This window comes from Sceloporus occidentalis, unplaced genomic scaffold, assembly GCF_023333645.1.
Source record: "Sceloporus occidentalis isolate IW3139 unplaced genomic scaffold, rSceOcc1.0.p SCAF_224, whole genome shotgun sequence".
NCBI classification, from domain to species: domain Eukaryota; kingdom Metazoa; phylum Chordata; class Lepidosauria; order Squamata; family Phrynosomatidae; genus Sceloporus; species Sceloporus occidentalis.
The window spans coordinates 1,020,299-1,043,702 of record NW_028317204.1 but is presented as its reverse complement, the minus strand read 5'-3'; the positions used below and the strand labels follow the sequence as shown (position 1 = coordinate 1,043,702).

At 41.0% G+C, this 23,404-nt stretch overlaps 35 non-coding genes across 35 annotated transcripts; all 35 read right to left on the bottom strand.

Moving 5' to 3' along the window:
- Window positions 1-11,292: 11,292 nt before the first annotated feature.
- TRNAL-CAG (transfer RNA leucine (anticodon CAG)) lies at window positions 11,293-11,375 on the bottom strand. Its single transcript has one exon. It is a non-coding gene; the product is annotated as a tRNA-Leu (tRNA).
- A 255-nt stretch (window positions 11,376-11,630) lies between these two features.
- TRNAL-CAG (transfer RNA leucine (anticodon CAG)) lies at window positions 11,631-11,714 on the bottom strand. Its single transcript has one exon. It is a non-coding gene; the product is annotated as a tRNA-Leu (tRNA).
- A 748-nt stretch (window positions 11,715-12,462) lies between these two features.
- TRNAL-CAG (transfer RNA leucine (anticodon CAG)) lies at window positions 12,463-12,545 on the bottom strand. The gene has a single exon. It is a non-coding gene; the product is annotated as a tRNA-Leu (tRNA).
- Window positions 12,546-12,800: 255 nt separating this feature from the next.
- Window positions 12,801-12,884, bottom strand: TRNAL-CAG (transfer RNA leucine (anticodon CAG)). The gene has a single exon. It is a non-coding gene; the product is annotated as a tRNA-Leu (tRNA).
- A 903-nt stretch (window positions 12,885-13,787) lies between these two features.
- Window positions 13,788-13,870, bottom strand: TRNAL-CAG (transfer RNA leucine (anticodon CAG)). Its single transcript has one exon. It is a non-coding gene; the product is annotated as a tRNA-Leu (tRNA).
- Window positions 13,871-14,125: 255 nt separating this feature from the next.
- TRNAL-CAG (transfer RNA leucine (anticodon CAG)) lies at window positions 14,126-14,209 on the bottom strand. Its single transcript has one exon. It is a non-coding gene; the product is annotated as a tRNA-Leu (tRNA).
- A 255-nt stretch (window positions 14,210-14,464) lies between these two features.
- TRNAL-CAG (transfer RNA leucine (anticodon CAG)) lies at window positions 14,465-14,548 on the bottom strand. Its single transcript has one exon. It is a non-coding gene; the product is annotated as a tRNA-Leu (tRNA).
- A 449-nt stretch (window positions 14,549-14,997) lies between these two features.
- TRNAL-CAG (transfer RNA leucine (anticodon CAG)) lies at window positions 14,998-15,080 on the bottom strand. Its single transcript has one exon. It is a non-coding gene; the product is annotated as a tRNA-Leu (tRNA).
- Window positions 15,081-15,179: 99 nt separating this feature from the next.
- Window positions 15,180-15,263, bottom strand: TRNAL-CAG (transfer RNA leucine (anticodon CAG)). The gene has a single exon. It is a non-coding gene; the product is annotated as a tRNA-Leu (tRNA).
- A 280-nt stretch (window positions 15,264-15,543) lies between these two features.
- TRNAL-CAG (transfer RNA leucine (anticodon CAG)) lies at window positions 15,544-15,626 on the bottom strand. The gene has a single exon. It is a non-coding gene; the product is annotated as a tRNA-Leu (tRNA).
- A 255-nt stretch (window positions 15,627-15,881) lies between these two features.
- TRNAL-CAG (transfer RNA leucine (anticodon CAG)) lies at window positions 15,882-15,965 on the bottom strand. Its single transcript has one exon. It is a non-coding gene; the product is annotated as a tRNA-Leu (tRNA).
- Window positions 15,966-16,063: 98 nt separating this feature from the next.
- Window positions 16,064-16,146, bottom strand: TRNAL-CAG (transfer RNA leucine (anticodon CAG)). The gene has a single exon. It is a non-coding gene; the product is annotated as a tRNA-Leu (tRNA).
- Window positions 16,147-16,401: 255 nt separating this feature from the next.
- TRNAL-CAG (transfer RNA leucine (anticodon CAG)) lies at window positions 16,402-16,484 on the bottom strand. Its single transcript has one exon. It is a non-coding gene; the product is annotated as a tRNA-Leu (tRNA).
- A 99-nt stretch (window positions 16,485-16,583) lies between these two features.
- On the bottom strand, window positions 16,584-16,667 carry TRNAL-CAG (transfer RNA leucine (anticodon CAG)). The gene has a single exon. It is a non-coding gene; the product is annotated as a tRNA-Leu (tRNA).
- Window positions 16,668-16,922: 255 nt separating this feature from the next.
- Window positions 16,923-17,005, bottom strand: TRNAL-CAG (transfer RNA leucine (anticodon CAG)). Its single transcript has one exon. It is a non-coding gene; the product is annotated as a tRNA-Leu (tRNA).
- Window positions 17,006-17,260: 255 nt separating this feature from the next.
- TRNAL-CAG (transfer RNA leucine (anticodon CAG)) lies at window positions 17,261-17,343 on the bottom strand. The gene has a single exon. It is a non-coding gene; the product is annotated as a tRNA-Leu (tRNA).
- Window positions 17,344-17,442: 99 nt separating this feature from the next.
- On the bottom strand, window positions 17,443-17,526 carry TRNAL-CAG (transfer RNA leucine (anticodon CAG)). The gene has a single exon. It is a non-coding gene; the product is annotated as a tRNA-Leu (tRNA).
- A 229-nt stretch (window positions 17,527-17,755) lies between these two features.
- On the bottom strand, window positions 17,756-17,839 carry TRNAL-CAG (transfer RNA leucine (anticodon CAG)). Its single transcript has one exon. It is a non-coding gene; the product is annotated as a tRNA-Leu (tRNA).
- A 170-nt stretch (window positions 17,840-18,009) lies between these two features.
- On the bottom strand, window positions 18,010-18,092 carry TRNAL-CAG (transfer RNA leucine (anticodon CAG)). Its single transcript has one exon. It is a non-coding gene; the product is annotated as a tRNA-Leu (tRNA).
- Window positions 18,093-18,191: 99 nt separating this feature from the next.
- TRNAL-CAG (transfer RNA leucine (anticodon CAG)) lies at window positions 18,192-18,275 on the bottom strand. The gene has a single exon. It is a non-coding gene; the product is annotated as a tRNA-Leu (tRNA).
- A 255-nt stretch (window positions 18,276-18,530) lies between these two features.
- TRNAL-CAG (transfer RNA leucine (anticodon CAG)) lies at window positions 18,531-18,613 on the bottom strand. Its single transcript has one exon. It is a non-coding gene; the product is annotated as a tRNA-Leu (tRNA).
- A 255-nt stretch (window positions 18,614-18,868) lies between these two features.
- On the bottom strand, window positions 18,869-18,951 carry TRNAL-CAG (transfer RNA leucine (anticodon CAG)). Its single transcript has one exon. It is a non-coding gene; the product is annotated as a tRNA-Leu (tRNA).
- Window positions 18,952-19,050: 99 nt separating this feature from the next.
- On the bottom strand, window positions 19,051-19,134 carry TRNAQ-CUG (transfer RNA glutamine (anticodon CUG)). The gene has a single exon. It is a non-coding gene; the product is annotated as a tRNA-Gln (tRNA).
- Window positions 19,135-19,389: 255 nt separating this feature from the next.
- On the bottom strand, window positions 19,390-19,472 carry TRNAL-CAG (transfer RNA leucine (anticodon CAG)). The gene has a single exon. It is a non-coding gene; the product is annotated as a tRNA-Leu (tRNA).
- A 229-nt stretch (window positions 19,473-19,701) lies between these two features.
- Window positions 19,702-19,785, bottom strand: TRNAL-CAG (transfer RNA leucine (anticodon CAG)). Its single transcript has one exon. It is a non-coding gene; the product is annotated as a tRNA-Leu (tRNA).
- Window positions 19,786-20,111: 326 nt separating this feature from the next.
- Window positions 20,112-20,195, bottom strand: TRNAL-CAG (transfer RNA leucine (anticodon CAG)). Its single transcript has one exon. It is a non-coding gene; the product is annotated as a tRNA-Leu (tRNA).
- A 99-nt stretch (window positions 20,196-20,294) lies between these two features.
- On the bottom strand, window positions 20,295-20,378 carry TRNAP-CGG (transfer RNA proline (anticodon CGG)). The gene has a single exon. It is a non-coding gene; the product is annotated as a tRNA-Pro (tRNA).
- A 98-nt stretch (window positions 20,379-20,476) lies between these two features.
- On the bottom strand, window positions 20,477-20,559 carry TRNAL-CAG (transfer RNA leucine (anticodon CAG)). The gene has a single exon. It is a non-coding gene; the product is annotated as a tRNA-Leu (tRNA).
- Window positions 20,560-21,353: 794 nt separating this feature from the next.
- Window positions 21,354-21,437, bottom strand: TRNAL-CAG (transfer RNA leucine (anticodon CAG)). The gene has a single exon. It is a non-coding gene; the product is annotated as a tRNA-Leu (tRNA).
- Window positions 21,438-21,692: 255 nt separating this feature from the next.
- TRNAL-CAG (transfer RNA leucine (anticodon CAG)) lies at window positions 21,693-21,775 on the bottom strand. The gene has a single exon. It is a non-coding gene; the product is annotated as a tRNA-Leu (tRNA).
- A 229-nt stretch (window positions 21,776-22,004) lies between these two features.
- Window positions 22,005-22,088, bottom strand: TRNAL-CAG (transfer RNA leucine (anticodon CAG)). The gene has a single exon. It is a non-coding gene; the product is annotated as a tRNA-Leu (tRNA).
- A 255-nt stretch (window positions 22,089-22,343) lies between these two features.
- TRNAL-CAG (transfer RNA leucine (anticodon CAG)) lies at window positions 22,344-22,426 on the bottom strand. The gene has a single exon. It is a non-coding gene; the product is annotated as a tRNA-Leu (tRNA).
- A 79-nt stretch (window positions 22,427-22,505) lies between these two features.
- TRNAL-CAG (transfer RNA leucine (anticodon CAG)) lies at window positions 22,506-22,589 on the bottom strand. Its single transcript has one exon. It is a non-coding gene; the product is annotated as a tRNA-Leu (tRNA).
- Window positions 22,590-22,844: 255 nt separating this feature from the next.
- On the bottom strand, window positions 22,845-22,927 carry TRNAL-CAG (transfer RNA leucine (anticodon CAG)). The gene has a single exon. It is a non-coding gene; the product is annotated as a tRNA-Leu (tRNA).
- Window positions 22,928-23,156: 229 nt separating this feature from the next.
- TRNAL-CAG (transfer RNA leucine (anticodon CAG)) lies at window positions 23,157-23,240 on the bottom strand. The gene has a single exon. It is a non-coding gene; the product is annotated as a tRNA-Leu (tRNA).
- Window positions 23,241-23,404: the final 164 nt, after the last annotated feature.

Genomic DNA, 23,404 nt, shown 5'->3' with positions numbered 1-23,404 from the left:
AAGTGGCGAGTACCCGCTATCCGCGGGTACTCGGGAGAATGGCTCCGCTGCGGTTCGGGACGAGAACGTCCCGGATCGTGACAAACTGGAGCATTTGGCACGTAAATCCTCTACAGATTATAAAATATGTCCAACAGTTCCAAAAATATCATCCGAGTTTGGTATTCTTCTAACGGGTGGAATCCAAATATTAGGTTTTTGGGGGTTTTTGTAGAGAAGGTGACATTGAATAATCACTCTTGATTAAAAATATAAATTAAAAAACTAATCTCTGTCCCCTAATCTTATGCAAGGACTAGGACCTGCTCCATAGGCTTAGAAATTACACATATTTTGTAGAAGGACTTTTAGGATACGGAACACCAGGTTATGACATCATATCCTTGTGCTCAAAAGAAGGATGCTTTATTGATGGGGGTTGGGTGGCGACTCTTTGGGCTTAGACCTAGGGCAGCACCAAAAATAACTACGCCACTGACTGAATCTAATTGTTAAAGATAATCATGACGGCATGAAATAGTTTTTCACATTTTGTAATTGAAGAAAACATTTAACGGTTATTCACTGAAATCACGTATGATGTCATAACAACCCCTCTGACCATATTGGAAGCCAACAATTTCCGATGTCTGTTGGTCAACAAGTCTTTCTTGCTAATGATTCTTCCGTACGCTTTTGGTTTATGTCCCTGGCTTTCCTTTTCTGAATTAGTTTCATTTAATTTCCAACGTTTCCTGGTTTTTCCCCTCCTTTATATATTCCGTCCATTGTCTTTGGCCTCTACGAGGGTTTCCTGAACTACATTTTCTCATTATTTTAAAAATTAAAAAAAGGCTTAATTGGAAGGAAAAAATAACAAATATTAAAATGTTCTTTGGAATTTGGCAGACGAGTATTCTATAACCCCGAGTTAAAGCACTAAGCGGAAAACATTAAAGAGCATCTAACGCCATCACAGATTTTAGCACAAAACATTAATTTTTGGTGTTTTTTGTTGGCCAATCAGTTACAATATTTTGCATTCTTTTTGTTTCCAAATGTCTCTGAGATCTGTGTCCTATGACATCAGTGCTTCTATTATCTGATCAATTTCCTATCCTGAAGGTCTCTCCCTTCCTCCTCCCCCACCCACACAAAGGCTGCCTGAACCAATCAGCAACAATCAGCAATTTAATAGAGGAGAGATAACTTAATAAAGAGGAATAATCCTGCCGATCCATGCTATACACATAATGCAAGAATGAGAAAGGAGAGAACTTCAGGTCATTATTTAGCTCATCCAGCAATTTATAATTTCTAAATACCGCGAAGACCCTAAATCCGGTTTAAATCTAACATTTATTTTTTCAGAGTTTGAAATATCCCTCTATAGGTGGAACCATATGCAAAATGAAAATATCTTTTCCCAACATATTTCAGAAATGTTGCCTTTTTATAAACCGCCAGAACACCTAATTCTGGAAATTCTTTGTTTTATTTTGTCCATCATTTATCGTTCCAAAAATATTGGGTTGTCTCGTCAAACGTTTCATGCCCTTGATTCTTAGCGGTAATAGGAACTAGATATTTTTAAGGCATATGTGTTATCCTCAAATATTTCAAGATAACATAAATCACATTTTTTACACTTAATTCACGCTTTAAGTAAAAAAAAATTAGATCAATTGTTAAAAGATGTTTGGCTAATTGAGTCATATTTTTACGGGCTTGTCTTATCTATACATCCAAAAAAAAGTCATCCCCGATTCCCTATGATAATGATCCATTTTAACTTTTCTTGGCTGTTCTTAATATGTGCCGTCTCAAAAAAACATTGCCTAAAAATTCCATTCTGTATTTTCCACAATTCCGTCGGAGATGCGAAACATCTGAATTTAATTATATTTATATATATCTTAATTATGTCTTATTGTTGTAATATCTCTAATGAATGGAAAACAGTAACCTGGGCAAATCTCTTGTAATATTTGCGCTTTGTCCAAACTTATATTAGGTGCTGTCTTCAATGACAACGACTTGTTAATCCGCATTCCTTTTTAAGTCAAAATGAATCATCGGTGAGAATTGTTCTACAGATTCCAAGTTTGAAAAGAAAAATAGAAAAATAAGGGATTGGTCAAAATTTGATTATTTTGAAAGCTGCAACGCAGTTTTATTGAAATCCATCTTTCCTACCCTAACAGCTTTGTGTACGAAAAAATATGGAGAGACGTACAAATGAAAACATAATTTCTAATGTCATTAATAAGCCAGTTTCCCCTGGTTTAATCTCTCTCTACTCAGTAGTGGGTATTAAATTATTTTTTTGTAAAGTTGAACTTTTAAATATTCATGTTTTACAAAGAAAAAAAACCAAGGATTCCATAAGACTGTTTGACAATGAGGGGACCCTAACAATGAGGGGATATGGATAAAAAGACAACCTACTAATGCGTTTGGTGCCCCAAAGGACGCTTAATCATTGGCTTCCAAATGGAGTCTTTAGTCGAAGGTGAAAACTGTTATTGGACCAGTAAACTTAAGGAAATATGGGAAGGATCATTATATAGAAGAGGTGCTATGAGATATAGACAGACTGACCTGCCAAGTCCTTAAAATATGAGCTTACAATTGTCTAAGAACCTCGGTGTATGCCCCGACGACAGCCGAATCTTGGCCAAAACTTACGTAGGCGTTATATGACCACCAATAAATTCATTTTACTACGTGCTTGACTTAGCGTGTGCTTCAAGTATTTTCTTGGGCCAACGCAGAAAAAAAAAATATTGCGTAAGCTTTTGGGACCTCTTCTTTAGATGATTCTATGTCTTTTCTGTGTTGGCCCAATAAAAAGTTTGACTAAAGGTTCGATCTTCTCTTTGATTAGTTAAAAATGCACAAGATTCAATATCTTTTTGATATTGTCTCATTGGTCTCAGAGAACATGGAATCGTTAGAAGGTTGTGATAACTTTCATTGGTCAAAAGATGCAGAATTGCCTCCAAGGCATTTGATATGAAGAAGGGACCACTAAATTCTTAAAAAGCTGTTCCAACTGTATCATATCCTAAAAGTCTTGGTCCGCTAAAGGCTCAGATATGTTAAGACTTTAATAACAATTTGAGTAGAGATCCTACGTCAAGCATTGGAAGGACATGGTCAAAGAAGAATTAAATGTAAAAATAATTCAATGGGCAGTGTATAAAAATAATTGGGAACTGTATTCATAAAATATTTGCAAAATGGTCAGGAACATCCAGCAATGGACTTTGAAGGGCTGACAGCCTTCTAGGACAATTAGCAGAAGTGGGTCAAGAGAGGCCAACTGTTTGGGCTCTGCAGGTCAACCAAGGTTTCAACTGGCAGGATGGGAAAGCAACGCGCCAAAGATTCCCTGTTAGCCGTTTGATTACCTAAATCTCGAGGGTCCCGGAGAACGTTCTAAGCTCCAGGCAGGTGCTTTGTCTTGGCGTTGTTGAGGTTGAATGCACGATCTGAGATGTCAGAGTCATACCTGACAGCGTCAAATGATAAGTAACCTGCTAAATCACAAGACTCTGTTTTTTTAAGTCTAGAAAAACAATGAGAATCCTATTTAGTCCCAGGTTACATTTGTTCTTTTGTGAGTATAATTCATCCCGTTGATTTACACTAGCATTCCACTCCCAGCGTATAATCCCATTTACTGCAGGATATTCGCCTAGACTGTGTTTTATTATGTATTTTTTTTTTATTTTTTTAGGAATTTAAAACCGAAGACAAATCAAGATGATCTCGTGCAGCAACTCATGGATTAATACCCAATTTTTTTTTTTGATTTTTTTTTTTAATATGCTAGGTAGGAACAACAAATTGCAACAATATTCTGGCCAATGTTTACTTTCTGTCCTGTAGATAAAAAAAGGATTAAAACGATAAAATTCAGGGTAGACGTTCTCATTGTAAAGCATGAAATTTGATCTATGCATAATGGAAACAATTTGCAAGCACAGGTTTACGGAAAACGACAGTTCTGACTGTAAGTATTCTTTTCTTATCATATTAATCATCGTATCAAATACTTGGAGACTTGGTAATGGAAACGATCAGTGTGCACGGGGTGGTCCCTAATCTTTGATTTCTCAAAACCAATACGGAATATTTTGTAATTATTTTTGTATTAATTCTGTCTTGACTTTGACAAGATAACAAACCCCCTTTTTTCCCCCCCAAAGAACAGCATTGTATAAGCTGAATAAATGATAAAATGGTACGATAAAGAAATATTGGATCCGTAAATATGTTTTAGTATTTGTTTTATTGAAAGGCGTTCATTCATTGATAATTGGTGACCCAGCAGAATGTCAAATAATTATAATATATTAAATAGGATGTAAAATATGATTTTCAGCAGAGTGTTTTGTGTACCCGGAAATGCTCAGGGGTTTTGCCCCAATCTCAGGGTGAAGGGGCAGATTCTCAGGGTCACACGGTCCTGCGCTGAGTCCTTTCTAACCTACCCCCCGGAATCGTATAAAAGACTTCCAATGGATGATTTTGTTCCTGCTATGGTTGATAATCTTTCAGCAACCCTGTAATCTGAATTTTTATGCCGTTTAGGCTTTTTTAGGTTGCGCTCCCCTTTATGTGTATTTTCTGTGCATATTTGCAGGTTCTGACCAACCCCCCACCTGCCACACAGGAGCCTCATTAATGGAGTCCAGAGAAGGCTTTAAGTTGCTTGAGATTCTCGGCGGGTTAAGGTGCAGTCCCACTGATTCAGCTCCTCGGTAAGTAATATAGCCGGGGGAAAATTAGATCGGACTCACCAAACTTGGGATACTTTGACGTAGTGGCCGCCGAACCCATATACGGTCATAAAGTGTGATGGAATCCCCAATATTTTTGGCGCAGATAGATTTTTTGAATGTTTTTTGAATGGTATTCGCTGGGTATGCACTGAATCCTTACTTTGTTTTGTGGTATGGTTGATATGCCTGCTTGAATCCAGGTGGCTCTATTAAGTGTATTTTAAAGGATGACAGGCCAAGGTTTCCATTAGGGCTAGAAATAGAGTTATTTGGCATAGAACCTTCCCAACGGGCAATTAAAGGGTTAATACTTCAAGCGTCTCATCCAGAAAGTTAGCAGGTATGACGCTACGAGAGTTGCGTTTCCCCAGTTGCTTGAGACGCTCCCAAAGCCCACCTTTACAGTCTAAAAACATCCCCAGCTCCCGATGAAGCGTGGAGAACGTTGGAAGCTCCTCGTGATACAGTAACCTCCCGTAATCCTTTCTGGATGTTGGATCTGCTTCGGGTAAGCAAGTAACGAGTAAGCAGTAATTCTAGAAGCCGAACATGGACTTAATTGTATCGGTCAAAAGATACATATTCTGATTTTCTTTGGTTATGTTGGCACTCGATGAAGAAAAAGAAAAAAAAAGAGGCAGAAAGCTCTTTGGGGACAACAATTCCACATCTGACAGAACCTTCTCAAGAACCGTATTTTTCCTTCTGTGTTTTCTAAACAAATGCTACATAGCTAACCGCGGCTCGGATAACATGCCCCGTTCTACATGATACGTCCACGGAATGTACGGGCACGCTGCCCACGGCTGTGGCTTTTAAAAAAGGTGAGCACATGAAGACAATTGGCGGGCTTTGATGGATGATTTAATTATGTCGGATCCCTGTCTACATCGAACCTCTCCCTTCTTGCCTTAAATGATCTCATCCATTTGCCACTCAAGACCTTCGATCGACATGCGTTACTTAATCCCCCGTCCGCAGACCGTCCTTTATTTCAAGCTTCAATTCCAAGATCATTTCACGAGAAGACATGGAAGTTATAAGGACAAGGTTGTTGAAATAATTACCTTCGCCTTTCTAAAAAAAAAAAAACCAAAACGTGTTTTGCTGAGATAGATATTTTTATATTTTAAACAGATTATGTCAACGCCGACGGCGACTCTCAGAGACTTTTAAGTATTTCGCAATGCAGCATCCCGAAAGACGTTGGCATCGTGAACGCCGGCTTCCTCTTTTCGAATGACCCTTATAAATGATGTTAGTCCTCGAATGACACACTAAATGCATTTCATTCTGGGTCAAAACAGCCCTGTTTTGGGCAATTGGCGGAGGACATCTGTTTCTAATACTCTCGTAATTTCCAGGGTAGGATGGCTACATTCTGACTTTACATCATTGTTACAGACAATTTACATCTCATTTTCCTTGGGAAAAAAAAATGCCACTTAACCCATTAAAGGACAGGGAATGAAAATACACAATGGAAATTCCCTTAGGTTATTATTGAATGTATCTGATGAGCGCGTCGGGTGATAGATTTTGGGCTAAATCTCGTATTTTATGAAAAGAAGCTGTTTGTATCAAGACTTGATGTAAATTACAAATGTTAATTCCTTAATTACCATTTGCGGCATGGGGCGGTCATCATTTTGTTGATAAGTAATCCATCAATGTCAAAGAACATGTTTCTGTAGGGCAACATATCGGCTCTAAACCCTTAAGTCCATATTTACATTGACATAATCATATACCCCATAGGGTTATTTTAACATTAGTGTTACTTGGTGGAACAGAAGGAGTGGGGCCACTAGGTGGCTTTTATTACCCCAATGTCCTCTCTTTGTTATCGATATACACTATATACATGTAGTGTATAGAGTGGGGTTCAAGCCACCCACCCGAGTTAACCTGGGTCATCATGCGCGGGTTGGGCAAGCCATGTTGGGATCAGGCTTGGCTCCACCTTGATTAATGCCCCGCTATAGCTGCCTTACCTAGTAGCCCTAGGGCCCTCAAAAACCATAGAGATCTGACCTTATGTGATATATTCCATTCTAATCACCTTTCGTGTCATGAGGACAAAACCTAGACCACTTTTTAAGGAGATCGGTTGGCGCACTTGTCTAAAACATCTGTTTAATGATCTGTTAATTGTAGTCTCTAGTGTCACATCTATCATTTTATTCTTTCCACTGAAGCGTTACCACGGTTGTGTCACATGACAATCAAGTGTTCCTGGAAGAAATTACAGATAAGGTAAAATTTTACAAGATTAAAGAATCATTTCTGGGAACGGTTTGGACATTCAGCTGGACCAGGGATGATCTTTCTAATGTTGCATTTAGTTAGAAAAGCTGTTGAATTTAACAGAGTAGAGATAACAGCAGCGTAAAGTGGATAAGTCATTTAATCCTTTTTCATGTTCCAGAATGTTTTCAGTAATTACAGTTCCTAGAACGTCCAGTAGAGGTCAGTATAACACCATGTTAAGTATATTTTGTCCGAAATCCTTTGTAACAATGTTATTATGTTTTAAAAAACAGATTGCATTTCTTATTTAAATTTGCAGCAATAAAATTATGGATTTAAAAAACTACTGATACAGAATTTTCTAAGAATTCAATCGTCAAGAAAACAAAATTATTTCTAAATACATTAAATTAATCTATTGTCAGAAACAAAATTGCTGACAGATACAAACATCAGTGAGCCAGCCCCTGTATAATGTATAGTTAAATCAGTGAGTTGGCCCCCTGTATAATGTATAGTTAAATCAGTGACCGGCCCCTGTATAATGTACAGATAAATCAGTGAGCCGGCCCCTGTATAATGTATAGTTAAATCAGCGAGCCGGGCCCTGTATAATGTATAGATAAATCAGCGAGCCTGCTGCTGTATAATGTATAGATAAATCAGCGAGCCTGCTCCTGTATAATGTATAGTTAAATCAGCGAGCCTGCTCCTGTATAATGTATAGTTAAATCAGTGAGCCGGCCCTGTATACTGTATAGTTAAATCAGCAAACCAGCCCCCTGTATAATGTAAAGGTACATCAGTGAACTGGCCCCTGTATGATATATTGTTAAATCAATGAGCTAGCCCAATCAAACTAGAATACCTGGTTGCCATGGCAATAAGACCCCTTTATAAACATTGCATTTGCTTCAAGCAAGTAGAGCATGTTGGATGTAAAATGAAATTTATTGCGCAAATTAAAACGCTAAATTTGGGGTGGGTACCAAAAATGTCTAACACAAAACATGATTAAAGATGATTACATCATCACTTCCTCAGTTTAACCTTTTAAACCGGGGGGCTCTCAAGCTGCCCTCCCACCTTGTTGCAGTTCGTAACGTGTAGTTGTTACATTGTAACAGTGGGTGTGGTAACATCTGCTCCGTCCGACCACTGATGAGGAACACATTGGAAACGGAGGAATTCAGGCACAGCTGTTATTTTCCACTTTGAGCTTTGGGTAGGATTTATTCCTGCAGGTAGAGACCTTACAATAATATATCAAATACGATATATTTAGGCTCTAATGCATAAACATGTTTTCGTGTTTTTATTGCACAGGGTTTTTTTTATGGTTTTTGGAAGTTACAGGGGTTATGGCATCTCACGATCACCTACATAGGTGACATGGCATGACTTACAGCCGGGTAGGCACACATAATGTGGGGTAAAATGTCATAAATATGCCAAAGGGACTTGCACATCTTCCCCTTTTTTGCACCAGGCGCATCTGCTCTTGTGGACTACAGCTACTGCGACCTTCATCATCAGCCTGGCTGACGGGAGTCGTAGGCTACAAAAGCGAATCTACCCTTTCCTGTGCACCGGATGGTCAGTCTGGGCCTGTTCATTACTGACCGCATAGTAGCAACCAACCATTTTAGGCTGCCTGCTTCATGCATTGGTCGCTGCCTTTAGAGCACAGAACGATCCATCTTCACCTCCATAAGCACCATGCCAAAAGCAGTCAATGCATGCCAAGATGTTGACAGGCCCAATAAATGATTCAGTTGCCAGGACTGTCCCTGCAAATTCGGAACAGTCGCTTGCTATGAAAGCGAGCACATTTTTTACATTCCTTCACATCCCTGGTTGTGAATCTTCTCATCTGTAACACACAACTTTTCTTCCATTCTGCTCTTCTGGGAGGTCACCCAACACCCTTAAAATAACTTTACTCTATCCTTTTACGTGTATTTGTTAGCTGAAAGGGGATTAAATATCTTATATGAGTTTTTTTAATGTAAATTATTTTTAAGGTTATTATGGTTTGTTGTTTTTTTTAGAAAAAAATAATACTATTTTAAATATTGTTTGTCTAGCCAGATTACATGGTACTATAGCTGGTTTCATTTTAACCAATATCTATTTTTCTTTCTAACTTTTTATAAAAAAATATATTTATAAAATGAAAATGTTTCTTAATCAGTTCAAAAACAATGACCTCTAAATAAAAAAAGATACAATTTGTAATCTGTGAAATATAACGCTCTGTTAAAAAAAAGCAAATTCATGTATTTTACTGACATTTAGTGTTATAATAGGATCATTACTTATGTCTTAGCCATATTATAAATATATTTTTTTGACCTCGGTCACAAGGCTTTTGACCTTCCTAAGACAGTTATCAGAATCTGCTGTTATCCCTTTAACTCCTTCCTTATCGCCATCTCTGAAACGGAAACACGGCACACGACAGCAAAAAGACAATACATTGTAGTTTTCTTCACGACGATAAGGCACGAAAACAAAAATCTTAAAGGAAAAGGGAAATGGCACAATCTCATTTAGACAAAAGTTCAACCTCAATAATTTTGTAAATATTCTGAATTAAAAAAATAACAATTTTGCAATAAATAAACTAAACACAATGGGATTAAACAAAACTTTCTAATATATATATATATATATATATATATATATATATATATATATAAACACATATATATACAGTATATATATATATATATATATATATATATATATTTATAAAGTATATTAAGTCTTATTTCATCATAAATGTTATAATTCAATTATTAATATAATAAAATCTATATTTTATAATATTAACTTTATATATATATTAATATATATATAATGTATTACATGTTATATATTTTAATATGTAATAAATAAGACCCGGGTCTAAATTCTAGCCAATTACAGTTCTTGTATAGAAGGAAACGTCTACCCAAGTACCAAAGGGTTCTTCCCCACTGATATAATTTTGTGTTTTCTATATGTTTTTTATTATTTTTATTTCGATCATGTCTGAGGCTTAAAATATGAACTTTATAGCAACAGAGAATTGAAAAAATGAAAATATTTTTTCTTTTTACACTCCTTTTCCATGTCCTTGTAATCTCTTAGGGATTGTGAGCAGCGGGCAAAGAGGGTGAGATCCTAACAAGTTAACTAAAACTATTCTAAGATGAGCAGATGAAATTGTATGTTTCGACACTCTGTCGCCTAAAGGGTTAAGGCGGACTATTGTTACCGAATTAGTTTAAATATGGCTCTTTATGATGGGAATTTAGATGAATTTAGGTTTGGGCAGCTACTCTGTGCTTCCATTTTTTTGCCAAAAAATGAAACTTCGACTAATGTATGTGGAGCAAAGGCCAACGCAAAGATGGCCTGATTAAAAAGGCATTTCTGCTATACGAGCACAATAATATTTTTATTGGATAGCAACCATTAGGAAAACAAAAAGTGGGTTTTTTTAACACAGCGAGTACGACGTTTATCGGTTTCTAGGAAATCTGAAAAACACATTCGGTCAATAAAACATAAACCTGATTGGATTCATTAACTTATTACAATAGGAATCATCCCCAGGATATTTTATCACGTGGCCCAAAGACCACTGTGTGCCTGGGACGTTAAAAACTGTGTCCTAAACGTAGTTTTTAGTTGACCTCTGAGGTCTCATCCTCAGATAGAATGGTATTCACTGAAATTTTACTTTCTTGTCTTGTTTCAAAGCTATCTCCTCTGGCATACTCCAACTAAAATAGAATATAGACAAAAAAGTTGCCTTTTTATGGAGAAATTCTTAAATGAGCAAATATGTAACAGCAGCAACATCAGGTCTCTTAATCAGTCTGTGATGAGACCGCTCGACAATCCTGACTTCATGTTTAAACTCTATGGAACACATATTCCGTTATGCATTTGTCAATATTGTGTGCAATTTAAAAATTCTTTTTTCATCATTAGAAAAACATCATGTCAGAAGTGATATTTGAACCCACACCTCCAGAGGAGACATTCGTCAATATTGTGTGCACGTTAAATATTCTTTCTTCATCATTAGAAGAATATCATGTCAGAAGCGGGATTCGAACCCACGCCTCGAGAAAAAACTGTGACCTGAACGTAGCGCCTTAGACCACTCAGCCATACTGATTTGCTCTTGTGGAATTGACGAGGACACTGGATTCTGTAATGCATTTGTCACTATTGTGTACAAATTAAATACTCTTTTTTCATCATTAGAAAAATACCATGTCAGAAGTGGGATTCGAGCCCACGCCTTCAGAGAAGACTGCGACCTGAACGCAGTGCCTTAGACCGCTCGGCGATCCTGACTTGCTCTTGTGTTTCTGTGGAACACACTGGATTCTGTTATGCATTTGTCAATATTGTGTACAAGTTAAATACTCTTTTTTCATCATTAGAAAAATATCATGCCAGAGGTGGGATTCGAACCCCCGCCTCCAGATGAGACCTCTCGGCCATCCTGACTTGTTCTTGTGGCTTTGTGGAACACACCGGATTCTGTTATGCATTTGTCAATATTGTGTGCACGTTAAATATTCTTTCTTCATCATTAGAAAAATATCATGTCAGAAGTGGGATTCAAACCCACGCCTCCCAGAAGAGACTGCGACCTGAACGCAGCGCCTTAGACAGCTCGGCCATCCTGACTTGCTCTTTTCGATGTGGGGAGGACACCGGATTCCGTTATGCATTTGTCAATATTGTGTGCAAGTTAAATGTTCTTTTTTCATCATTAGAAAAATATAATGTCAGAAGTGAGATTCAAACCCATGCCTCCAAAAGAGACTGCGACCTGAAGGAAGCGCCTTAGACTGCTCGGCCATCCTGACTTGCTCTTGTATTTGTTTGGAACACACTGGATTCCATTATGCATTTGTCAATATTGTGTGCAAGATAAATGTTCTTTTTTCATCATTAGAAAAATATCATGTCAGGAGTGGGATTCGAACCCACGCCTCCCAGAGTAGACCGCTCGGCCATCCTGACTTGCTCTTTTTGATGTGGGGAGGACACCGGATTCCGTTATGCATTTGTCAATATTGTGTGCAAGTTAAATGTTCTTTTTTCATCATTAGAAAATTGCACGTCCAATGTGGGATTCAAACCCACATCTCCAGAAGAGACGGCGACCTGAACGCAGCGCCTTAGACCGCTCGGCCATCCTGACTTGCTCTTTTTGATGTGGGGAGGACACCGGATTCCGTTATGCATTTGTCAATATTGTGTGCAAGTTAAATGACCTTTTTTCATCATTAGAAAAACATCACGCCAATGGTGGGATTTGAACCCCCGCCTCCAGAAGAGACTGCGACCTGGAGGATACCGGATTCTGTTATGCATTTGTCAATATTGTGTGCAAGTTAAATGTTCTTTTTTCATCATTAGAAAAATATCATGTCAGGAGTGGGATTCGAACCCACGCCTCCAGAAGAGACTGCGACCTGAACGCAGCGCCTTATACCGCTCGGCCATCCTGACTTGCTCTTTTTGATGTGGGGAGGACATAGGATTCCGTTATGCATTTGTCAATATTGTGTGCAAGTTAAATGTTCTTTTTTCATCATTAGAAAAATATCATGTCAGGAGTGGGATTCGAACACCCGCCTCCAGAGTAGACCTCTCGGCCATCCTGACTTGCTCTTGTGGCTTTGTGGAACACACTGGATTCCGTTATGCATTTGTCAATATTGTGTGCAAGTTAAATGTTCTTTTTTCATCATTAGAAAAATATCATGTCAGGAGTGGGATTCGAACCCACGCCTCCCAGAGTAGACTGCCACCTGAACGCAGCGCCTTAGACCGCTCGGCCATCCTGACTTGCTCTTTTTGATGTGGGGAGGACACCGGATTCCGTTATGATTTGTCAATATTGTGTGCAAGTTAAATGACCTTTTTTCATCATTAGAAAAATATCATGTCAGAAGTGTGATTCGAACGCCCGCCTCCAGAGTAGACCTCTCGGCCATCCTGACTTGTTCTTGTGGCTTTGTGGAACACACCGGATTCTGTTATGCATTTGTCAATATTGTGTGCAAGTTAAATGTTCTTTTTTCATCATTAGAAAAATATAATGTCAGAAGTGAGATTCAAACCCATGCCTCCAAAAGAGACTGCGACCTGAAGGAAGCGCCTTAGACTGCTCGGCCATCCTGACTTGCTCTTGTATTTGTTTGGAACACACTGGATTCCATTATGCATTTGTCAATATTGTGTGCAAGATAAATGTTCTTTTTTCATCATTAGAAAAATATCATGTCAGGAGTGGGATTCGAACCCACGCCTCCCAGAGTAGACCGCTCGGCCATCCTGACTTGCTCTTTTTGATGTGGGGAGGACACCGGATTCCGTTATGCATTTGTCAATATTGTGTGCAAGTTAAATGTTCTTTTTTCATCATTAGAAAATTGCACGTCCAATGTGGGATTCAAACCCACACCTCCAGAAGAGACGGCGACCTGAACGCAGCGCCTTAGACCGCTCGGCCATCCTGACTTGCTCTTTTTGATGTGGGGAGGACACCGGATTCCGTTATGCATTTGTCAATATTGTGTGCAAGTTAAATGACCTTTTTTCATCATTAGAAAAATATCACGCCAGTGGTGGGATTCGAACCCCCGCCTCCAGAAGAGACTGCGACCTGGAGGATACCGGATTCTGTTATGCATTTGTCAATATTGTGTGCAAGTTAAATGTTCTTTTTTCATCATTAGAAAAATATCATGTCAGGAGTGGGATTCGAACCCACGCCTCCAGAAGAGACTGCGACCTGAACGCAGCGCCTTATACCGCTCGGCCATCCTGACTTGCTCTTTTTGATGTGGGGAGGACATAGGATTCCGTTATGCATTTGTCAATATTGTGTGCAAGTTAAATGTTCTTTTTTCATCATTAGAAAAATATCATGTCAGGAGTGGGATTCGAACACCCGCCTCCAGAGTAGACCTCTCGGCCATCCTGACTTGCTCTTGTGGCTTTGTGGAACACACTGGATTCCGTTATGCATTTGTCAATATTGTGTGCAAGTTAAATGTTCTTTTTTCATCATTAGAAAAATATCATGTCAGGAGTGGGATTCGAACCCACGCCTCCCAGAGTAGACTGCGACCTGAACGCAGCGCCTTAGACCGCTCGGCCATCCTGACTTGCTCTTTTTGATGTGGGGAGGACACCGGATTCCGTTATGCATTTGTCAATATTGTGTACAAGTTAAATGACCTTTTTTCATCATTAGAAAAATATCATGTCAGAAGTGTGATTCGAACGCCCGCCTCCAGAGTAGACCTCTCGGCCATCCTGACTTGCTCTTGTGGCTTTGTGGAACACACTGGATTCCGTTATGCATTTGTCAATATTGTGTGCAAGTTAAATGTTCTTTTTTCATCATTAGAAAAATATCATGTCAGGAGTGGGATTCGAACCCACGCCTCCCAGAGTAGACTGCGACCTGAACGCAGCGCCTTAGACCGCTCGGCCATCCTGACTTGCTCTTTTTGATGTGGGGAGGACACCGGATTCCGTTATGCATTTGTCAATATTGAGTGCAAGTTCAATGTTCTTTTTTCATCATTAGAAAATTGCACGTCAAATGTGGGATTCAAACCCACACCTCCAGAAGAGACTGCGACCTAAACGCAGCGTCTTAGACGGCTCGGCCATCCTGACTTGCTCTTGGGTTTCATTGGAACACACTGGATTCCATTATGCATTTGTCAAATATATTTGTCAATATTGTGTGCAAGTTAAATGTTCAAATCCCAATCATCATTAGAAAAATATCATGTCAGAAGTGGAATTCGAACCCACGCCTCCAGACGAGACCTCTCGGCCATCCTGACTTGCTCTTGTGGCTTTGTGGAACACACTGGATTCCGGAATGCATTTGATTCATGTGCAAGTTAAATGTTCTTTTTTCATCATTAGAAAAATATCATGTCAGAAGTGGGATTCGAACCCACGCCTCCAGAAGAGACTGCGACCTGAACGCAGCGCCTTAGACCGCTCGGCCATCCTGACTTGCTCTTTTTGGTTTGTGGAGGACACCGGATTCCGTTATGCATTTGTCAATATTGTGTGCAAGTTAAATGTCCTTTTTTCATCATTAGAAAAATATCATGTCAAAAGTGATATTTGAACCCACGCCTCCCAGAGGAGACTGCGACCTGAACGCAGCGCCTTAGACCGCTCAGCCATCCTGACTTGCTCTTTTTGGTTTGTGGAGGACACCGGATTCCGTTATGCATTTGTCAATATTGTGTGCAAGTTAAATGTTCTTTTTTCATCATTAGAAAATTACACGTCAAATGTGGGATTCAAACCCACACCTCCAGAAGAGACGGCGACCTGAACGCAGCGCCTCAGACCGCTCGGCCATCCAGACTTGCTCTTTTTGATGTGGGGAGGACACCGGATTCCGTTATGCATTTGTCAATATTGTGTGCATGTTAAATGACCTTTTTTCATCATTAGAAAAATATCATGTCAGGAGTGGGATTCGAACCCACGCCTCCAGAAGAGACTGCGACCTGAACGCAGCGCCTTAGACCGCTCGGCCATCCTGACTTGCTCTTTTTGATGTGGGGAGGACACCGGATTCCGTTATGCATTTGTCAATATTGTGTGCAAGTTAAATGACCTTTTTTCATCATTAGAAAAATATCATGCCAGTGGTGGGATTCGAACGCCCGCCCTCAGAGTAGACCTCTCGGCCATCCTGACTTGCTCTTGTGGCTTTGTGGAACACACTGGATTCCGTTATGCATTTGTCAATATTGTGTGCAAGTTAAATGTTCTTTTTTCATCATTAGAAAAATATCATGTCAGAAGTGGGATTCGAACCCACGCCTCCCAGAGTAGACTGCGACCTGAACGCAGCGCCTTAGACCGCTCGGCCATCCTGACTTGCTATTTTTGATGTGGGGAGGACACCGGATTCCGTTATGCATTTGTCAATATTGTGTGCAAGTTAAATGTTCTTTTTTCATCATTAGAAAATTGCATGTCAGATGTGAGATTCGAACCCACGCCTCCAGAAGAGACTGCGACCTGAACGCAGCGCCTTAGACCGCTCGGCCATCCTGACTTGCTCTTATTGATGTGGGGAGGACACCGGATTCTGTTATGCATTTGTCAATATTGTGTGCAAGTTAAATGTCCTTTTTTCATCATTAGAAAAATATCACGCCAGAGGTGGGATTCGAACCCCCGCCTCCAGAGTAGACCTCTCGGCCATCCTGACTTGCTCTTGTGGCTTTGTGGAACACACTGGATTCTGGAATGCATTTGTCAATATTGTGTGCAAGTTAAATGTTCTTTTTTCATCATTAGAAAAATATCATGTCAGAAGTAGGATTCGAACCCACGCCTCCAGAAGAGACTGCGACCTGAACGCAGCGCCCTAGACCGCTCGGCCATCCTGACTTGCTCTTTTTGATGTGGGGAGGACACCGGATTCTGTTATGCATTTGTCAATATTGTGTGCAAGTTAAATGTCCTTTTTTCATCATTAGAAAAATATCATGTCAGAAGTGACATTTGAACACACGCCTCCCAGAGGAGACTGCGACCTGAACGCAGCGCCTTAGACCGCTCGGCCATCCTGACTTGCTCTTTTTGGTTTGTGGAGGACACCGGATTCCGTTATGCATTTGTCAATATTGTGTGCAAGTTAAATGTTCTTTTTTCATCATTAGAAAAATATCACGCCAGAGGTGGGATTCGAACACCCGCCTCCAGAGTAGACCTCTCGGCCATCCTGACTTGCTCTTGTGGCTTTGTGGAACACACTGGGTTCCGTTATGCATTTGTCAATATTGTGTGCAAGTTAAATGTTCTTTTTTCATCATTAGAAAAATAACATGTCAGAAGTGGGATTCGAACCCACGCCTCCAGAAGAGACTGCGACCTGAACGCAGCGCCTTAGACCGCTCAGCCATCCTGACTTGCTCTTTTTGAAGTGGGGAGGACACCGGATTCCGTTATGCATTTGTCAATATTGTGTGCAAGTTAAATGACCTTTTTTCATCATTAGAAAAATATCACGCCAGAGGTGGGATTCGAACCCCCGCCTCCAGAGTAGACCTCTCGGCCATCCTGACTTGCTCTTGTGGCTTTGTGGAACACACTGGATTCTGGAATGCATTTGTCAATATTGTGTGCAAGTTAAATGTTCTTTTTTCATCATTAGAAAAATATCATGTCAGAAGTAGGATTCGAACCCACGCCTCCAGAAGAGACTGCGACCTGAACGCAGCGCCCTAGACCGCTCGGCCATCCTGACTTGCTCTTTTTGATGTGGGGAGGACACCGGATTCTGTTATGCATTTGTCAATATTGTGTGCAAGTTAAATGTCCATTTTTCATCATTAGAAAAATATCATGTCAGAAGTGACATTTGAACACACGCCTCCCAGAGGAGACTGCGACCTGAACGCAGCGCCTTAGACCGCTCGGCCATCCTGACTTGCTCTTTTCGGTTTGTGGAGGACACCAGATTCCGTTATGCATTTGTCAATATTGTGTGCAAGTTAAATGACCTTTTTTCATCATTAGAAAAATATCACGCCAGTGGTGGGATTCGAACCCCCGCCTCCAGAAGAGACTGCGACCTGGAGGATACCGGATTCTGTTATGCATTTGTCAATATTGTGTGCAAGTTAAATATTCTTTTTTTCATCATTAGAAAAATATCATGTCAGGAGTGGGATTCGAACCCACGCCTCCCAGAGTAGACTGGGACCTGAACGCAGCGCCTTAGACCGCTCGGCCATCCTGACTTGCTCTTTTTGATGTGGGGAGGACACCGGATTCCGTTATGCATTTGTCAATATTGTGTGCAAGTTAAATGTTCCTCTTGGGTTTCATTGGAACACACTGGATTCCATTATGCATTTGTCAATATTGTGTGCAAGTTAAATGTTCTTTTTTCATCATTAGAAAAATATCATGTCAGAAGTAGGATTCGAACCCACGCCTCCAGAAGAGACTGCGACCTGAACGCAGCGCCCTAGACCGCTCGGCCATCCTGACTTGCTCTTTTTGATGTGGGGAGGACACCGGATTCTGTTATGCATTTGTCAATATTGTGTGCAAGTTAAATGTCCTTTTTTCATCATTAGAAAAATATCATGTCAGAAGTGACATTTGAACACACGCCTCCCAGAGGAGACTGCGACCTGAACGCAGCGCCTTAGACCGCTCGGCCATCCTGACTTGCTCTTTTTGGTTTGTGGAGGACACCGGATTCCGTTATGCATTTGTCAATATTGTGTGCAAGTTAAATGTTCTTTTTTCATCATTAGAAAAATATCACGCCAGAGGTGGGATTCGAACACCCGCCTCCAGAGTAGACCTCTCGGCCATCCTGACTTGCTCTTGTGGCTTTGTGGAACACACTGGGTTCCGTTATGCATTTGTCAATATTGTGTGCAAGTTAAATGTTCTTTTTTCATCATTAGAAAAATATCATGTCAGAAGTGGGATTCGAACCCACGCCTCCAGAAGAGACTGCGACCTGAACGCAGCGCCTTAGACCGCTCGGCCATCCTGACTTGCTCTTTTTGATGTGGGGAGGACACCGGATTCCGTTATGCATTTGTCAATATTGTGTGCAAGTTAAATGACCTTTTTTCATCATTAGAAAAATATCACGCCAGAGGTGGGATTCGAACCCCCGCCTCCAGAGTAGACCTCTCGGCCATCCTGACTTGCTCTTGTGGCTTTGTGGAACACACTGGTTTCTGGAATGCATTTGTCAATATTGTGTGCAAGTTAAATGTTCTTTTTTCATCATTAGAAAAATATCATGTCAGAAGTAGGATTCGAACCCACGCCTCCAGAAGAGACTGCGACCTGAACGCAGCGCCCTAGACCGCTCGGCCATCCTGACTTGCTCTTTTTGATGTGGGGAGGACACCGGATTCTGTTATGCATTTGTCAATATTGTGTGCAAGTTAAATGTCCTTTTTTCATCATTAGAAAAATATCATGTCAGAAGTGACATTTGAACACACGCCTCCCAGAGGAGACTGCGACCAGAACGCAGCGCCTTAGACCGCTCGGCCATCCTGACTTGCTCTTTTCGGTTTGTGGAGGACACCAGATTCTGTTATGCATTTGTCAATATTGTGTGCAAGTTAAATGTTCTTTTTTCATCATTAGAGAAATATCACGCCAGAGGTGGGATTAGAACACCCGCCTCCAGAGTAGACCTCTCGGCCATCCTGACTTGCTCTTGTGGCTTTGTGGAACACACTGGATTCCGTTATGCATTTGTCAATATTGTGTGCAAGTTAAATGTTCTTTTTTCATCATTAGAAAAATATCATGTCAGAAGTGGGATTCGAACCCACGCCTCCAGAAGAGACTGCGACCTGAACGCAGCGCCTTAGACCGCTCGGCCATCCTGACTTGCTCTTTTTGATGTGGGGAGGACACCGTATTCCGTTATGCATTTGTCAATATTGTGTGCAAGTTAAATGACCTTTTTTCATCATTAGAAAAATATCACGCCAGTGGTGGGATTCGAACCCCCGCCTCCAGAAGAGACTGCGACCTGGAGGATACCGGATTCTGTTATGCATTTGTCAATATTGTGTGCAAGTTAAATATTCCTTTTTTCATCATTAGAAAAATATCATGTCAGGAGTGGGATTCGAACCCACGCCTCCCAGAGTAGACTGGGACCTGAACGCAGCGCCTTAGACCGCTCGGCCATCCTGACTTGCTCTTTTTGATGTGGGGAGGACACCGGATTCCGTTATGCATTTGTCAATATTGTGTGCAAGTTAAATGTTCCTCTTGGGTTTCATTGGAACACACTGGATTCCATTATGCATTTGTCAATATTGTGTGCAAGTTAAATGTTCTTTTTTCATCATTAGAAAAATATCACGCCAGTGGTGGGATTCGAACGCCCGCCCTCAGAGTAGACCTCTCGGCCATCCTGACTTGCTCTTGTGGCTTTGTGGAACACACTGGATTCCGTTATGCATTTGTCAATATTGTGTGCAAGTTAAATATTCTTTTTTCATCATTAGAAAAATATGATGCCAGAAGTGGGATTCAAACCCACGCCTCCCAGAGGAGACTGCGACCTGAACGCAGCGCCTTAGACGGCTCGGCCATCCTGACTTGCTCTTGGGTTTTTTTGGAACACACTGGATTCCGTTATGCATTCGTCAATATTGTGTACAAGTTAAATATTCTTTTTTCATCATTAGAAAAATATGATGTCAGAAGTGGGATTCAAACCCACGCCTAACAGAGGAGACTGCGACCCGAACGCAGCGCCTTAGACCACCAGGCCATCCTGACTTGCTATTTTTGATGTAGGGAGGACACCGGATTCCGTTATGCATTTGTCAATATTGTGTGCAAGTTAAATGTTCTTTTTTCATCATTAGAAAATTGCATGTCAGATGTGAGATTCGAACCCACGCCTCCAGAAGAGACTGCGACCTGAACGCAGCGCCTTAGACCGCTCAGCCATCCTGACTTGCTCTTTTTGGTTTGTGGAGGGCACCGGATTCCGTTATGCATTTGTCAATATTGTGTGCAAGTTAAATGTTCTTTTTTCATCATTAGAAAAATATCACGCCAGAGGTGGGATTCGAACACCCGCCTCCAGAGTAGACCTCTCGGCCATCCTGACTTGCTCTGGTGGCTTTGTGGAACACACTGGATTCCGTTATGCATTCGTCAATATTGTGTGCAAGTTAAATATTCTTTTTTCATCATTAGAAAAATATGATGTCAGAAGTGGGATTCAAACCCACGCCTAACAGAGGAGACTGCGACCCGAACGCAGCGCCTTAGACTGCCAGGCCATCCTGACTTGCTATTTTTGATGTGGGGAGGACACCGGATTCTGTTATGCATTTGTCAATATTGTGTGCAAGTTAAATGTTCTTTTTTCATCATTAGAAAATTGCATGTCAGATGTGAGATGTGAGAGTCGAACCCACGCCTCCAGAAGAGACTGCGACCTGAACGCAGCGCCTTAGACCGCTCGGCCATCCTGACTTGCTCTTGGGTTTTCTTGGAACACACTGGATTCCATTATGCATTTGTCAAATATATTTGTCAATATTGTGTGCAAGTTAAATGTTCAAATCCCAATCATCATTAGAAAAATATCATGTCAGAAGTGGGATTCGAACCCACGCCTCCAGACGAGACCTCTCGGCCATCCTGACTTGCTCTTGTGGCTTTGTGGAACACACTGGATTCCGGAATGCATTTGTCAATATTGTCAATAAATGTCCTTTTTTCATCATTAGAAAAATATCATGTCAGAAGTGACATTTGAACACACGCCTCCCAGAGGAGACTGCGACCTGAACGCAGCGCCTTAGACCGCTCGGCCATCCTGACTTGCTCTTTTCGGTTTGTGGAGGACACCAGATTCCGTTATGCATTTGTCAATATTGTGTGCAAGTTAAATGTTCTTTTTTCATCATTAGAGAAATATCACGCCAGAGGTGGGATTAGAACACCCGCCTCCAGAGTAGACCTCTCGGCCATCCTGACTTGCTCTTGTGGCTTTGTGGAACACACTGGATTCCGTTATGCATTTGTCAATATTGTGTGCAAGTTAAATGTTCTTTTTTCATCATTAGAAAAATATCATGTCAGAAGTGGGATTCGAACCCACGCCTCCAGAAGAGACTGCGACCTGAACGCAGCGCCTTAGACCGCTCGGCCATCCTGACTTGCTCTTTTTGATGTGGGGAGGACACCGGATTCCGTTATGCATTTGTCAATATTGTGTGCAAGTTAAATGACCTTTTTTCATCATTAGAAAAATATCACGCCAGTGGTGGGATTCGAACCCCCGCCTCCAGAAGAGACTGCGACCTGGAGGATACCGGATTCTGTTATGCATTTGTCAATATTGTGTGCAAGTTAAATATTCTTTTTTTCATCATTAGAAAAATATCATGTCAGGAGTGGGATTCGAACCCACGCCTCCCAGAGTAGACTGGGACCTGAACGCAGCGCCTTAGACCGCTCGGCCATCCTGACTTGCTCTTTTTGATGTGGGGAGGACACCGGATTCCGTTATGCATTTGTCAATATTGTGTGCAAGTTAAATGACCTTTTTTCATCATTAGAAAAATATCACGCCAGAGGTGGGATTCGAACCCCCGCCTCCAGAGTAGACCTCTCGGCCATCCTGACTTGCTCTTGTGGCTTTGTGGAACACACTGGATTCTGGAATGCATTTGTCAATATTGTGTGCAAGTTAAATGTTCTTTTTTCATCATTAGAAAAATATCATGTCAGAAGTAGGATTCGAACCCACGCCTCCAGAAGAGACTGCGACCTGAACGCAGCGCCCTAGACCGCTCGGCCATCCTGACTTGCTCTTTTTGATGTGGGGAGGACACCGGATTCTGTTATGCATTTGTCAATATTGTGTGCATCATTAGAAAAATATCATGTCAGAAGTGACATTTGAACACACGCCTCCCAGAGGAGACTGCGACCTGAACGCAGCGCCTTAGACCGCTCGGCCATCCTGACTTGCTCTTTTCGGTTTGTGGAGGACACCAGATTCCGTTATGCATTTGTCAATATTGTGTGCAAGTTAAATGTTCTTTTTTCATCATTAGAGAAATATCACGCCAGAGGTGGGATTAGAACACCCGCCTCCAGAGTAGACCTCTCGGCCATCCTGACTTGCTCTTGTGGCTTTGTGGAACACACTGGATTCCGTTATGCATTTGTCAATATTGTGTGCAAGTTAAATGTTCTTTTTTCATCATTAGAAAAATATCATGTCAGAAGTGGGATTCGAACCCACGCCTCCAGAAGAGACTGCGACCTGAACGCAGCGCCTTAGACCGCTCGGCCATCCTGACTTGCTCTTTTTGATGTGGGGAGGACACCGGATTCCGTTATGCATTTGTCAATATTGTGTGCAAGTTAAATGACCTTTTTTCATCATTAGAAAAATATCACGCCAGTGGTGGGATTCGAACCCCCGCCTCCAGAAGAGACTGCGACCTGGAGGATACCGGATTCTGTTATGCATTTGTCAATATTGTGTGCAAGTTAAATATTCTTTTTTTCATCATTAGAAAAATATCATGTCAGGAGCGGGATTCGAACCCACGCCTCCCAGAGTAGACTGGGACCTGAACGCAGCGCCTTAGACCGCTCGGCCATCCTGACTTGCTCTTTTTGATGTGGGGAGGACACCGGATTCCGTTATGCATTTGTCAATATTGTGTGCAAGTTAAATGTTCCTCTTGGGTTTCATTGGAACACACTGGATTCCATTATGCATTTGTCAATATTGTGTGCAAGTTAAATGTTCTTTTTTCATCATTAGAAAA